We start from the raw sequence: 15,291 nt of genomic DNA on the forward strand, positions 1-15,291 counted from the left end.
AGTTCTGCATCTGCACAATCTCAGTGGGGGACCAAACTGATGTGTGTGTCGGGGGGAGGAGGTTTGGGTTTCTTTGACTGTACCTGGTATTGTCATTTGTTAAGCATGCAAACATAAATGGCTCAACACTCAGTATCTAAACAGCTGACATTGTGGCATCTACTATCAAGAAAGAATCTGGCACATAACTGTGTTGGGGGAGGCGGCATGCCAGAGTCCAGGGCATCTGGATTACATCTGACATTTCTGACTAGGCTCCCTCTCCCATGGGTGGTCTGCCAACCCCTGGAGGGACTGGCGAGGCCTTTAAGAACGAAGAGGGAAGTGAAAGAGAGAGGGCAGCGTACCAAGCCCAAACAGTGAAATACGGAGTGATCTATCACGGCATTAAAGTGTCACCAAGCAGCGAGTCACATGTCAGGCACACAATTAACGGCAACAGCCACTGAGATGGTTAGACATGAGGCCACACCAGGGACATGGCATTTGAGCCAAGCTGAGCGGCTGCTATGGCAGGGAGGGGCAAAAAACAGAAGGCGAGAATGGTGATCCAGACTGCCTCGTGGGAGGTGAAGAGATAAGGGACCTTCACAACGTCAGCTGCTTTAGAGATTTCATTGACTCGCTGTGATTAAGTCAAGGGTCACTGCTTGGTGCACAGAGCAGCAACAATGGCTACCAGAGTGATTGGATCCCATCCTTATGGCCACGTGTATGGTCATGTCTGTTTGTTAAAGGGGCTGTAGATTTCCTGTTCTTCATCCTCTATGGCTCAGCACCGTCACACAGATCTGACTGTTCAGCAGAGCTGTAATGCAGGCGCCCCCTAAATCTTCACCCTACTCTCAGTCTCAGCCTGCGTTCAAGATGTGCCTGAGCTGGAAGTCAGACCCACTAAGTTTCCCAGGGCTCCTCGCTGAAACCACACACTGGCTCAGGGTCCCGGAGTGGGGAGTGGCACCGAAGGAACAGAGCCCAACCCTGGATAACGAGATCTGGTAGTGGGTTGGCCAGTGAGAAGCTGTGAGGACACCACTTGTTTATCCCTCTGCTTTTAGATTGTAAGCTCTGTGGGACAGGGACCATATGTTTAGACTGCAATTAACACTCGGGGCCTGCAACCTGGCCGAGGCCCCTAGGTGCTCCCGCAGCAGAAATATTAAATAATAATAGCAGTAATGAATCCCAAGCCGGGAACATTTCATTTGTTTGGGGGTTTCCTTATAAAAGTTCTGCAGAGCCGTTGGGCTGAGCTTCCCTTTCTGCCCTATCCCACCCTCTGTTATGGGGAACAGGGATTCACTGTAGCTGGGCCCTAATTTCCTTCTGATTGTGTTTTCCTCCTGGCATATTTGCTGAGTGGAAGAGAGAGGATCCTCCGTGCTCCCCTTGTTTTGCCCCTCTCTCTGGCCAAGCAGAAATGGATGTAGCTTCCTCAGGGGACACTGTTAGGTTAAAATTAGGCAAGCTCTTACAAACCCTAAACCTTTTGCTAATGGCCCCAGGGCTATTGGTTTTGATTTGCTTTAAATTTCTATGGAAAGGTTTTGTTTGTTTGTTTAGCAAATAAGCCTCCCCTTGCAGTGTTTGGAGCCCAGACACCTAGCACTGAGCTGGTCAGTGGATCCAGAAGCATCGAGCAACAAAAGTGAAACCAAACAGGACACTTCTATGGCTCAAGTAGAGAAAAAACTAACACTAAACAAACAGCATAAAGAATGGGAAGTAAAGAAGCTTTCTAAGAACATAAGAAAGGCCATATTGGGACAGGCCAATGGTCCATCTAGGCCATCATCCTGTCTTTGACAGTGGCCAATGCCAGGTGCTTCGAAGGGAATGAGCAGAACAGGGCAGTTAGCGAGTGATCTATGCCTTGTTGTCCACTCCCAGTTTCTGGCAGTCAGAGGCTTAGGGAAACCCTATAGCATGAGGTTGTGTCCCTGTCCATCCTGGCTAATAGCCATGGATGGACCTATCCTCCGTGAACTTATCTAATCCATTTTTGAACCCAGTTATGGTTTTGGCCTTTACAACATCCACTGGCGAGGAGTTCCACAGGTTCACTGTGAGGAAGTTGTTCGTTTTAAACCTGCTGCCTATTACTTTCATTGAGTGACCCCTGGTTCTTGTGTTATTTGAAGAGTAAATAACATTTCATCATTCACTTTCTCCCCACCAGTCATAACTTTATAGACCTCTCTCATATCCCTCCCATCATTTCTTTTCCAAGCTGAACTGTCCCACGCTTTTTAATCTCTCCTCATAGGCAAGCTGTTCCATGCCCCTCATCATTTTGGTTGCTGTTCTCTGTATCTAAAAATCCGCTCTCTTAGTTTAATGGTCTTAGGCATCATCAAGGAAGGACAATGATTTTTAACCAGCCAATGTCCCTTTACACTTGCCCCAAACACTGAGGAGTCAGTTATATACCTGTGTAGTATCAGAGGAGCCTAAAGGATGAAAGGCAAGATTTTTTTATAGTGATGACATGTGTGAGGAGAAAAGGGACTTTATGGACCAGCCCAGTTATGAGCCAGCCTAAAGCCACCTTTTGCCTGCATCCTCTCTGGCCTTGTGCCAAACACAGCTCAGTCTGACCAGGGAATTTGTGCCTGTGCATCTTAAAAAGGGGCCTTAGTATGTCATGTTTACAGATGCTACACGATGTCTGATTTATCACACAGCATGGGGAACTCTGCATGTTTCAAGAAGGCAGGCTTAAGAGCCACAGAAAATAAATACTATAAAAAGCAATTTGAGACAGAGGACATGAATTAGAATGTGAATGAATCAAAGGCTCGGTCACTGGGCAAGGGACTCAGATCCCCCTCCCTCGTTTTCGACATTGCTAGAAAAAACAGTGAACCCCTGTCAGACAAATGAGCCCTCTGGACCCAATTTTTCAAGTTAATGAGCTCCCATTCCAGAGCTGCTTAGGTACGCAGACTCCCAGCACCTACCCTTTGCCACTGCCTCTAATGAGCAGAGCCACCATCATCTATCTCAATATCTGCACAAAAGATGGGTTTCATCTGCATAGGAGAGGTGATGGAAACCCACTCCTGATTGCACAAGTTTTGCATTGTACCCTCAGCACAAACAGTGCTCCCGTATTCCAGATGCAAGCACAGCAGGGAGAAAGGTTCTGGGACTGTTCTACAGTGCTAGAAATGCACAGTCCCGACAGGAAGACACCGATTCCAAGATGAAGCAGGCATTGGCAGGGAGAGCAGACTTCAGAATCACTGGAGTTTTGGGCTTGGATCATGCAACTGTTTAGCATTTTGAGATTAAAGTCTAGCACTGTGGCCAACACAGAAGGCTCTCAAAACCCATCACAACACCATAACATGCTGAGCAACACACAGGCATCTGTACTCTCTGCTATATATGCCATAAGAAACCTGCAGCTTCTACCTGGCATATTTCTCTAAAGTCGGAGCCATTTCAAAAAAAATTAAACCTATGTTTTCTTTTGGGGTGAGACCTGGCAGTTTCTTTGGTACATTTTGTTCTTGCCTCGCTCCAAAATTGGGTGGGATTTTGTGTCGTTCAGCATCACCACTCAGTTCTGTCTTTGTATTCCCCTGTTACAAAATAACCTCTTGCTTTATGAGGAAATTGCTTTTCTTGCCCCCAGGAACCTCGTTCCAGTCTCCATCAGGAGATTTCAAATGGACTTCAGTGTTTTATTAAAATTCTCCCTCATAATTACCCTTCTCGGGAACACGGGGAGAGTGATGGCTCCGGGTACAGGATCGTGCTGGAACATGCAAGTCACTCTCATATTATTATGCTTAAATTAACAGGGATTTTTTTGTAAATTGAAGACTAATTTTCTCCTGGGAATAGATCATTAAATCACAGAATACTAATGAAAAGTTACAGCATCTGGATGGGAACTGGGCGAGTGTTTGGGGGTTTTTGCGCCAGCAAAATAAAGCTACAATGGAAAGGAAAGAAGCAACAACTTTATATTCAAGAAACACCACAGCAGCCAGAAGTACCAGGGAAAGCCTGACAAAAGCCACATCCCGAACAGCTAGTGTGATTCTTGGGGTGTTAGAGGAAAGGAACAACAGAGGCCTCCATCAACTGAGAAAAGCAAGTGAGAGCAGAAGTTTGCAGCTATGTCTAGGAGAAAGTGAGGGAGGGCAGGAAAACCTCCATCATTTTGCCATCTTCTGTGTGAAAGCTGCCTGCCTGTCATCTCTTTCCACTGCAAGAGTTGTGTTATTATGGCGGCTGCTGCGACAGGCATAAGCTAGCGCTGATGGGAACGACATGGGGAGCATGCCAGCCAGGCAGAGAGAGATGGAACTGGTGGATGTACTGCAGGATGAGGCTGGCCCTGGGCCAGCGGCTAATTAGAACTCTGTGCTGCTGAGAGTACGTCAGGCAAACCAGGCACAGCCTTGCCCATCACCCTCGCTCTCCCTGCCTGCCCTGCTGCTGAGGCTCCACTGACCATCACCCTAGCAACGGCGCCAGCTCAAGATGCAATGCATCATGTATTTATTAACGAACAGCCGTTACACTCGAAGGACGGCTTTTTCCAGTTGAACTCAATTTCTTTGGAGCAATAAGGTTCAATAGATACAGGAGCGTGGAAGTGAGGAACTGCCTTTTGGGGGAGGGGGGCACTTGGGAGCGTAATGTCTGGGGGGCACAGAATGAGGAAATGCAGATTTCTTTATTGCTTTGATCATACATAATTTAAATATTCAAACTACTTTGGAATTCATTGAATTATACATGAATTGCCCAGGCAGCAGGTTTGTGGTAACTCCTGAAAGGCATTAATTTTATCCCCCCTCTGCCTTCAAAACCTTGAGTAACCTTAAAAATGTTCTTTTTCAAATCCAAATCAGTTGCATCCCAGAATCACCTTGAGAACGGAGTCCATGCCAGCTGACAATGCTGCTGAATTAATGAGGATTTGGTAAGCACGTTCCGCCGCTGGCTTTGAGTTAATGCATCTTTCTGCACTGTTTAGAGTTACTTCAGCATATTTTAAAACTCTTCCATGCCTTATACTTTATTTCAATGTAGGGAAATAACCACTACATTAGCAAGCCTGCAGAACAATGGGATGAGAGCATGGGAAACAGGCAGGGAGGGACCTCACTCAAAGGGAAAGAGCCAGATACTAACAACACTGATGCGTTTGTTTAATCTGCCCAGAGTAGAGCAGAGCCCTGGAAGAGAGGGACCAGCAGGGTCTGTGAAACTGGCATATTCAAATACCCTACGGTGTCCCCTCCCTGCAGCGCCTGCATAATTCCCATTAGCATTAAAGGAAGGGCATGAACAGAGACTGCACCAGTGTTTGTTGCAGTCTTCTGCACAGAGATGGCACTGCCCATTCACTTCAGAGCTAGTCCAGAAATGACTGTCCTAATACATGATCTGCAGCCCTCCTGGCTTGGCTTTAGGGAATCTACAGTCTGATCTGAGGTCTTGTCTATACAGCAAAAATGAAAGCAGTATAAGCAAAAAAAAAAAAAGGCAGTCTTCCAAATGCCCACCCAGGGAGCTAGCCAGGTATGATGACAGCAGTGTAATAGACTGGCACAGTTATGCTGGTCATTTCCCCTGCGGACAAACCCGACACAGACCCCAAACTGGGCGCTTGGGCTCAGCCCCTCCCTCTTTAACGTTGGTTGTAAAGAGAGGGAATAGTCTGGTGCCTGCTCTGTAAATGACCCACTGAGAGCCCCTCTCTGCCTAGTTCCCCAGCTGTGAGACAGGGAGGTGCGTTCCGCCCTGCCCCGCAGCCACTGGAAGTGCAGGGGTTGCGTCAAGGTGCAGTGCCACTCTGAAACACGAGCATGTAAACACACCACCCCGTAGCTGCTCCCCACGCACGCCGCGAGTCAGAGCCAGGCACGGTAATGATGACCAAGACGTCATGTGTTTGCTGCTCTTTGTCTCGCTCAGCCCCGCAGGGCCAACCCGGCAATGGGGGAAGGCACTGGTTCTATTCTGGCTCATGCATCGTCAACAGACAAGTTCCAATCACAGGGCCAAATTCTGCCTTCAGCTCCCTCGCTGAAGGCAGTGCAGTTGCACGACTGTAACAGAGGCCAGAACTTGGCCCACAAAACCTACCTTTTAAAGGCAGAGTCAGAGTTGGCTGCAGCTACTGAAATGTGCCCCGGCATGTTTGTTTGTGTATTTATTTTCGGCATTTCTTTGGCACTTGTCCCATGGTCATCAAGTGCTTATCCCACGCTTGGAGAACAGGCCTGACCAGGCTGCCTTGGGGCAGTGGCCAGTACAGGCTGTGTCAGAGGCATGGGCCAGTGCACGTAGCCAGTCTGCGCAATGCTGAACAGGAGGGAAATTCCTCCCTGGCCCTTGCAGGTGATCATCCTACAGCCTCAGGCATAACATCCAATTCCTCTTAAACAGCCCTGAATTCAACATGGCCCTGGGCTTCCCAAGCTTCAACTGTGGCTAGGTGTCATAAAGTTACCCTGTCCCTTTAAAAATCCAGCTGCCCAGTACAAACCTTGGTAACCGAGGATCCATAGGCTGGCTAATGGCTGCAGTGATATTTCCTTCTTTGTTAGAAATGTGCTGCCCTTTCCTCTCCCGGGGCCCCCTGGTTCTCATGTTACAGGAGGAGAGACTGTGCTAGTTACACTCCACTCTGGAAGCTGTCACTGCCCGTTGTAATTACCAGCCAATATCTGCACCTGGCCCAGTGTCCTAAACCCTGCCAGCTCGGTGTCCAGAACCCAGGACTGCACAATAGGCAGGTGCTCCAACAGCGAGACAGCTCCCGCGACCCTCGGGTGGAAACCCCCACCCCCACCCCGAGCCACCACAAGGGGAGGAAACTGAAGCAGAGACTTTGCAGAGACAAACCCCCACGGGGCTGTGCCCTGGACTCTCACGCCTGGAATCATTTCCCAGTGCACTTTGAATCAAGAACGTGGAATGTACTGCATACATCTGGCCCGCAGAGATGGCAGCTTGTATTTGCTAGCTAGCCAAGCAGCCAGATGTTTCAGGGAAGGAGGAAACACCAACAGACGCTGCCAGCCTGCACTGCAGACGTGCTGTGAGCCTGCTGCATGGCTTACAACAACACAGGCGGAGAAGAGCAGCCATTGCCACAGCTGGACAGTCTGTTTGTCTTGTGTGTGGGGAGGGGGGAGTGTGCAAGGGCCTGGCTGCATTCTCCAGGATCCCACGAGCACCAGTGAGGCCAGAAGTAAAGCAGCCGTTCCTCCAGCTGAGGAGAGCAGGATGCTGCTCTGGAGTACCAGCCAGTGCACCCCGGGGGCCAGAGAAGCTCCTCTTTCCAGTATGGAGACGCAGGCTTCCTGAGGACATTTGGTTTGGCGAAGGTGGGATAGGCCAAGCCAGAAAAAGACTTTATACACTGAAGCAGCCACATGGTGCTGAGATGGCCATGATGCCCAATGCCTTTCCCATGGATGCAAAGTTCTGAACCTGCCCTCTTAGCTTTTGAGAATCCTGCCTAAAGTCTCACCTGGCTTGTCCAGCAGCTTGCTCAGAGAGCCAGATGTAAAAGGACCGGAAGTCCTGGGTTAGTTGGGACAATCCTGAGTCTCCAGGAACAGATTTTGGGACACCTGAAATGTCCCATCTTTTCATCTCATCAGCCAAAATATTGGGATTTTGTAACAAGAAAATATTTGTTCAAGATGAGTTGCTCCGCCAAGTTGAACCAGCTTTGTGTGTGCGAGGTGCTGACAGTCCAGTGGAAGGAGGGTCCAGTGTGATGAACAGCATTGGGGGGTAAAAGGAAAAGTCACAAGAGCACAGACACTATCTGAGTTGATCTTTTGCTTAAATGGAAGGGTAGCCTGATCAATGTTTCATGAGGAACACATTAAGACACTATGTCACTGGGGGAAAACCCTCCATTCTGAAAAAGCATCTGTCTCACTGCTGTAACCCTAAAAAAGTTGCCGTACAAATGTCTCTGGTTTTGATTCTGACAATACAGTCACACTATGCACGCAGTCCCTGGAATCCTCCTCTGCAAAGGGAATTCTGTCTCTAGCTGACTGGGCAGCCCAAGGGACGGACATAGCTCACTGCTCAGCTCAGCTCTAGGTTTGCGCCCTGGTGGAGGCGTTTGCACACCTGGTCACTTGGCTCACCCTAGATGCTCATGCTCCTGAAGCAGAAATTCCTGGTGCTGCTGCTTTGCATCAGCTTCTTCATTCTTGGATTGCTCCGCTGAGCATGCAGGCCAGGAGGAAACAAAACCAATGCGGGCTGGATCAGCCCTTCTTGTTCACAACTCATTGCTGCCCCAGGGCTAGCTCTGCTCCCAGTTCTCACAGTTCCCCCCTTTCCTCTTCATGGTGCTTCAGTCTCATGGGAAGGCACAGAGGAGCTTGGCAAAAATCACTGTGCCAAGTCGGTGACTGAAATAAAAGACAGTGCGGCACAATGTGTTCATTGCTACAATGGGGCGCAAGAAGATGGCCCAGAGGGCTGTGCCTGGAATTCTCCTTTCTAAACAGCTACAAGGTGAAGTTAGTGCTGGTGAAAAGTGCCAGAACAGCAGCCTTCGAGGCTGAAGTCTACTTATCCACAAAACAGGTACCGTGTGGACAGCTGCACACTGCCCAGCACCCATGTGCATCACCCCTCCCACGGAGGACCCCTTCTAGGGATCAAAGGAAAGCTCAGCCTCCATGACCCATTAATGCCTTGGCTGCTGAGATTGCTAATGAGGGGGCTAATTAGTGCCACGTGTGATGCTGGGTTTTAGGCTCCAAGGCTCACCAACACATTTAATCCAACAGCCATTAGATGATAATGCCTGTGGTTGCTACCTACCTGGGTCACACATGAGCAGGCAGCTTAGAGGTGAAAAGCCCTATTCCCAATTCCCTGAGCCATTCAGTCCCTCCGACTGTTGGAACCAGCAAAACAGAGAGGCCAGGCCCTATGGGTCAGTCCCATTCCAGAACCTCTCAGGAGTTGGCATTTGAAATGATTTCAAGGAAGTGAGGCCAGTGGCGATCAAAGGAACATAAAAAAGTTCATTGATTTACGATTGTGGAAAATAACCAGGCACCATCAAAAGCAAAAGACTCCTAGACTTTAGAGTCAGCAGCACCTGTCTGTGGACTTGTCCACAACAGATCTATTTCTATAAATATTAGCTAACCCCTTTTAAAACCCTAGTGTGGATTTTAACATGCATTGGCTGCTCAAGGAGAGTCTTAGAAGGAGAACAGAAGCTGCAACATGACTAGCTAAAACCTGTTCAAATCCAGCTTGCAACCCTGTCCTACACTAGGCTTTAAAATGGGTTGGTTAAAACAAGTTAGCTAACAGCTCCTTTTGTCCTAGCGTGGCCACGGCCATCTGCGTGCCGAGGCATTCCCAGCATGGCCAGCACCACAGCTTCTTGGCAGCACACACGAACAAGAGCAGAGCCTTTGGGCCAGGAAGGCCACTCCTCCTCCTCAAGATGCCATCGGGTTGTTTCCAAGGAGGATATTTGCAAGTCCAAAAGTGCTTTATGGAGAGAGAAGGAGGGAGCCTGAGGGTACTTATAGGCAGCAAAAAGACGCACGGCAGCAACTCTCAGGACCCGGGTCAACTGACTCGAGCTCTCACCGCATGGCTAAAATTGGAGTGCAGACGTTCAAGCTTGGGATGGAGCCCAGGCTCTGAAGCCTGGCAAGGGGACACCTAGCCTCACAGCATGAGCCCTGTGAGCACTGTGATGCTGGCACACAAGGTGCCCGCTCTTGTCAAGGCTTTAGGCCTCAGCCAAGCACTGACAAATTCATTGCTGGAACCCAGTCTGTTTCACCTGTGTGTTAGACTCAGGTGGGTATTGGACTTAGAACAATGTGTGTAGACTTTATGAAATGCTTGTTAGTAGCGACATGTATAACTCTCCTTCTGTCCTGCACTTAGGAAGGAAGAATCCCATGCACCACTGCAGGCTGGCTAAGCAGCAGTTCTGCAGAAAAGGACCTGGGGATTACGGTGGACGAGAAGCTGGAAATGAGTCAGCAGCATGCCCTTGTTGCCAAGAAGGACAACGACATATTGGGCTGTATTAGTCGGAGAATTGCCAGCAGATTGAGGGAAGTGACTGTTCCCCTCTATTCGGCACTGGTGAGGCCACACATGGGCTATTGCATCCAGTTTTGGTTCCCCCACTACAGAAGGGATGTGGACAAATTGGAGAGAGTCCAGCAGAGGGCAACAAAAATGATTAGGGGGCTGGGGCACATGACTTATGAGGAGAGGCTTTGGGAACTGGGGTTATTTAGTCTGCAGAAGAGAAGAGTGAGGGGGGATTTGATAGCAGCCTTCAACTCTCTGAAGGGGGGTTCCAAAGAGGATGGAGCTCGGTTGTTCTCAGTGGTGGCAGATGACAGAACAAGGAGCAGTGGTCTCAAGCTGCAGTGGGGGAGGTTTAGGTTGGATATTAGGAAAAACTATTTCACTAGGAGGGTGGTGAAGCACAGAAATGGGTTACCTAGGGAGGTGGTGGAATCTCCTTCCTTAGAGGTTTTTAAGGTCAGGCTTGACAAAGCCCTGGTGGGGATGATTTAGTTGGGGATTGGTCCTGCTTTGAGCAGGGGGTTGGACTAGATGACCTCCTGAGGTCCCTTCCAACCCTGATATTCTATGATTCTATGACTGGGAGCAACCTGAATCTTTTGTGATCTTTGGTGTATAACAACCAACTATCACGAAGTCCAGCTTGCCAAAGTGGCATGATAGACTGGAGTGCTTAAGGGGACAGTCTGTGACTCCATGGTAAGACGGTTATATTGCTTCAAGAGTTCACATTTGTTACTGGGTGGATGAAATTTAATTATAGACCATACCACCAGCTTGGGGTCTCTGCCCTGCTTCTTGCCAGTCTGCCCTGATGCTGGCACTCCCGGTCATGAGCCACTCCAGACAGCGGGACAAGCCTGAGTCAGTTGACCAGGCCCTTGAGACTCTTGCCATGTTGTGTTGTTGTTTTTTTTGCTGTGCCCTAAAACAAATCTGGGCTATCCAGCCACGCTGTTTCTTCCTCTCCTCAGTTAACTCACTCTTCATTATCCTTTCCTACCCTTTTTAATTTCTCTCTAAACTCAACCAGCTATTGCGGTTCAGACTGAAATAATTAATTGGAAAAAAATTGCCACTGTAGGAGAAAAGAGTGATTAAACCCATCCAGCGGACAATGGGGCAATCATCAGCCTAAGCATCTAATTACAGGGTTGGAGAGTATGGATGCAGGGATAATAACAGAGCCTTTTGTAAACTGTGTTGCCGGATGAGCTGAGAGGAGGGTCTGTGCTTGACTTTGCTCCTGGTTTCGTTCATGGTTCCCAGAGTGAAAAAAGATATAAATGCAAGAATAACTGATTACAGAGTGAATACACATGAAGGGTTGCTGGAAAAGCAAGAGCATCAGGCAACACAAACACCTCTCCCATCCCAGCTCTCGGCTTGCTGGCTATACAGCGCTCGCTTAAGACAAGCGGCTTGGAGGATGGGCTTTCCCTTGAAAGAGACTTTGAGAGAGAGGGAGAGCACAGGAACACTGTGCATTTGGCCAGCCTAACAATACAAGGTAAGAAAACTGGGCACCGATGGAACCCCTGAGCCTGGCCAATTTTTCTAGCCAAACACTTTCCTGCTTGTTAAAGGGCTGCATTCCCCCCACACATCACTAAAGCATCTGACCCCACACACTTCTCCGAACTCCTTGCTGAGTGTCACAGCAACAGGTTTCCTATCTCCCATGCCATGAACAGGGGCAGGACTTTGTTTCATCAAGCCATCAGACACTGACTAGCACAGACGGTCCTGAACACATGATCTATAGCATGGAGGAGGAGGGAATTGCATTCAAACCAATTCTGTCCTCCTGACCTGTCCATGTTTAACTGCGCAGGATGGAGCTAAAATCACAAAGGAGGAGTCACTTGTCACAGCTACTGAATTTGCTACTGCTTATTCTGGGAAGGAGCCTTCCCCGGGGGCTCAACGCAGAACGGCTGCCCCTCAGTGGAACTCACTGCTTCTGAACAGAGATGGCCTCTCTCCAAGCCCTGCAATGCTATGGGGTGTGGCAGACAGCATACTCCAGTATCATGGCCAATGTCCTAGGGATGGCTCTCAATATCTCATTAATCAGAACTGGACTGTGCCATTTAATATGGCAGTGAAATGGCCCCAGGGACTGGGAACAGAGTAGAGTGGCCACCTCATCCAGTCCTCTCGGTGATTGGAGACTGCAGAGTGGCTATTACTGGCCTAAGCAGAATGGGCCATGGGCACTGCACTCTTAACACCTACACACCTGAAATGTCCTGCTCACTCCTAACGGGATGCCCAGTAGATGGTGTGCACTGATCTATGCTCCTGTGAAGAAGGACACCACTATGCAGTAGCACTTACAGGTAGGTGGCAGTATGAGGGTCACTTCTCCAGCGGGAGACAAAAGTCTCTCCAACTCCAAAGCCCTGCTGTTGAAAGAGAAACATACACAGTTTTATCGTCTCAGGCTTACACAGCAAGGCCAACGAGCTGCACCCGACCCCAGGCATGGGTCACAGGGCTTGGCCAGCCAAAGGGCGCAAATCTCAGCTACAACTAGCTCAGGGCAGGCAGCTTGTGCTCTGCAGTTGCCCAAGGCTGCACACTCGGTGCAGGAGATGGCAGGCAGCATACATGGACAAGTAAACATGAGACATAAAGATGGCAGAGGCAAGTGATCCTAAAATACGTATTAAATCCAGCCATTTTCCTTCTGGCTGAGCATGCCCCCCTCCTGTGGAGAGCCACTCTGATGGAATCTTAAGCGGATTCTCTTCTGGAGGAGACATAACACGGAGGAATGACTTTCTTGACTGTCTGTGGTCATTAAAAATCCATAGCAAAGGTGCCCAGGCTAAACTCTGTAAATTCAGATGCAGTGCGCCTCTTTACTCCCTTAAACTGTTGTGGAGTCCTGCTGGAAGCTGTTGAACAGTTGTTGCGTTTCACCTCAGAGGTGGCTGCATTTCAGTGGTGGGTAAAGTGATCCTGAGATACAGACTGAAATCATTCTGTTGAAATGCTTTGAGAGTATTTGTGGCTTTCACTATCTAATCTAGAACAAAATATTCATAATACAAATGATGGCGTGTTTTATTAAGACTGTTATTAAGGGAAGGCCTGGTTACAAGTCTGTGTGGGGAGATCTGTTTATGCACGTATCTCTTATTGGTACCTACCTCAAAGTGGCACTGGAAGGATTAATTAAGTCATATCTGTAATGCTAGCAGATGCTAGGAAGAAAGGCTTGGTAGAATTAACAACAATAGTGGAAAAACAAGGCCAGCAACACATGACACACAAAACCCCTGATGGAACAATATATCTCAACAAGTCTTGGATCATATACCATGTCCCAAGCTCCAAATCCTTCCCTGGACACAGCATCTTGACATGGTTAGAAAGCTTGTGTGTTCCAATGACCCCAAGAGCTACACCAGTGGGAGCTTTAACACCTGTTAGGGCCACCCAAGCTAGACAGGATCAAGGGTAGGGAACAGACGAAAAGCAGCTGGCTGGCCGGCCCTCCAGACTGGGGGCTGAGTGACAGGACAACCACCTATCCGCATTACAAAGTTAAGTTACAGAAACATAACAAGGTCAATATGTAGGTAGAGCCTTGTTTGTGCCCTTAGTAGTGTTTAATGGCGTGGAAAGGACTCAGATTCAGAATGTGAAAGAATGTCAAAAGGATGTGGAGTGGGACCTGTAGGATTCCTTTCTCCCAGGGCTACTACCTGCTTTCCTGGCCAATCTGTCCTCTGCACTTACCAAGAAAACGACAATCTCCTCCCCACTCCAACAGTCTCTGCCCCCGTACATCTCGCAGCAGGACAATCCCTGCTCGGTTGGCGGTCACTCCAGGGAAGGGACTGTCACAAAATAATTACTCTAGGGGAAAAAAGCCCCCTGTTCACAGCCCATGAGCCCTTTGGGCTCTGAGGAGACGGAGCCAGCAGCTGGAGAAGGGCACCATGATCAGAGTGTGAGAGGATAAAAGGAGTCCTGACAAAACAGCAGCCACAGATTTATGGAATGGAAAAAGGAGCAACTCACAATGAAACAGAGTGTAACAACCCCCGGCACAGTTGTGATGGGATTCAGCCCTAAAGGGTCTGAATCCCTTGTATGCAATCTGCACATATTGAACCCTAGACACAGTCAAACTAACAGAAAGGGATGAACCCTGGGGAACAACAAAGGGTGGAAGATGGAGAATGTACCAAAGAACAAGAATAAACAACCCATCCCATGGTGACTTAGCAATGGAGGGAAGGAGAGTGTGAAAAGCCACATCACTGGCCTGCAATACATGGCACTGGCCAGCTCAGTGTGGGGAAAGCAGCCAGGAGACTGAAAACAATTCCTTTGTTTTGAGCTCCTCTGGCTTGCAGGAATCTTGTGTGAGCTCAAATTACCAACCTGGCTCCCCCTTTCCGTGCTCCTTCCCAACCCTTAGCAGTCACACCACACATTAAAACACATTTAGCAACCAATCAGGGACCTGTGACTTCCTATAATAAAGACATTTTTCATCTTCACAATCTCAATGAGAGCGAGTTTAAAGTGGTGTGAAATTGCAAACGGTCACGGTGCACTAGCAGCCGAGGTTTCCCTAGGTATCCTTCATCCCAGCAAATAGAGTTCGAGCTGCCCAAAGCATATAAATCTTGAGCAACTCCAAGTCACTTTGAGTAATAGTTCATTTTCTGATTTAATTTTGACTGTGACCGCAGCTTCTAAAAGGCATTTTCAGCTGCGGGCTGGTCTGGGGTCTTTTTCCTCCCCAAGAGCTAAACCAAGAAGAGAGGCAGTTTCGCTCCAGCTCATGACTGAATCTCAGCACAGCCACAGCGAGGGAGATGAGCACACAGTCATTGGTGCTAAGCCCAGCAGGAGAGCAGCGGGAGTCCAGCAGTGCATTACCGAACCGAGCTCATGACGAGCACAGATGCTGCTCAACTCCCTGCCCACAGGAAATTAAGCAAGCCCTAGCCCGTAGCATGCATGGTGTCTGCCCAGCTAAGCCCAGGCACTAGGAGGAGCTGGAGACAATGCAGTACAGGCAGATCATGCTAAGGAAAGTTGGGCCTGCAGCCTGGTCAGGAGCCTATCTAGAAATTCAGCCGCAGCTTAAGTCATCACAGCTCAGCCCCAATTTCAATGGTGATGGTATCAGCCTAGGGCAGGGATGACTTTGGGTCACAGCGGCCTGCCAGGACTTGGGGTAAG

General features: G+C 48.9%; 1 protein-coding gene and 1 long non-coding RNA gene across 10 annotated transcripts in view; one reads left to right on the top strand and one right to left on the bottom strand.

Moving 5' to 3' along the window:
- Window positions 1-15,291, bottom strand: part of TNRC6A (trinucleotide repeat containing adaptor 6A) — a 189,630-nt gene that overhangs the window by 103,123 nt on the left and 71,216 nt on the right. The window lies entirely within an intron of this gene.
- LOC142073517 (uncharacterized) lies at window positions 6,635-11,207 on the top strand. The gene is made up of 2 exons (XR_012670412.1): window positions 6,635-9,834; window positions 9,925-11,207. It is a non-coding gene; the product is annotated as an uncharacterized LOC142073517 (long non-coding RNA).

Source organism: Caretta caretta, chromosome 10, assembly GCF_965140235.1.
Source record: "Caretta caretta isolate rCarCar2 chromosome 10, rCarCar1.hap1, whole genome shotgun sequence".
Taxonomy (NCBI): domain Eukaryota; kingdom Metazoa; phylum Chordata; order Testudines; family Cheloniidae; genus Caretta; species Caretta caretta.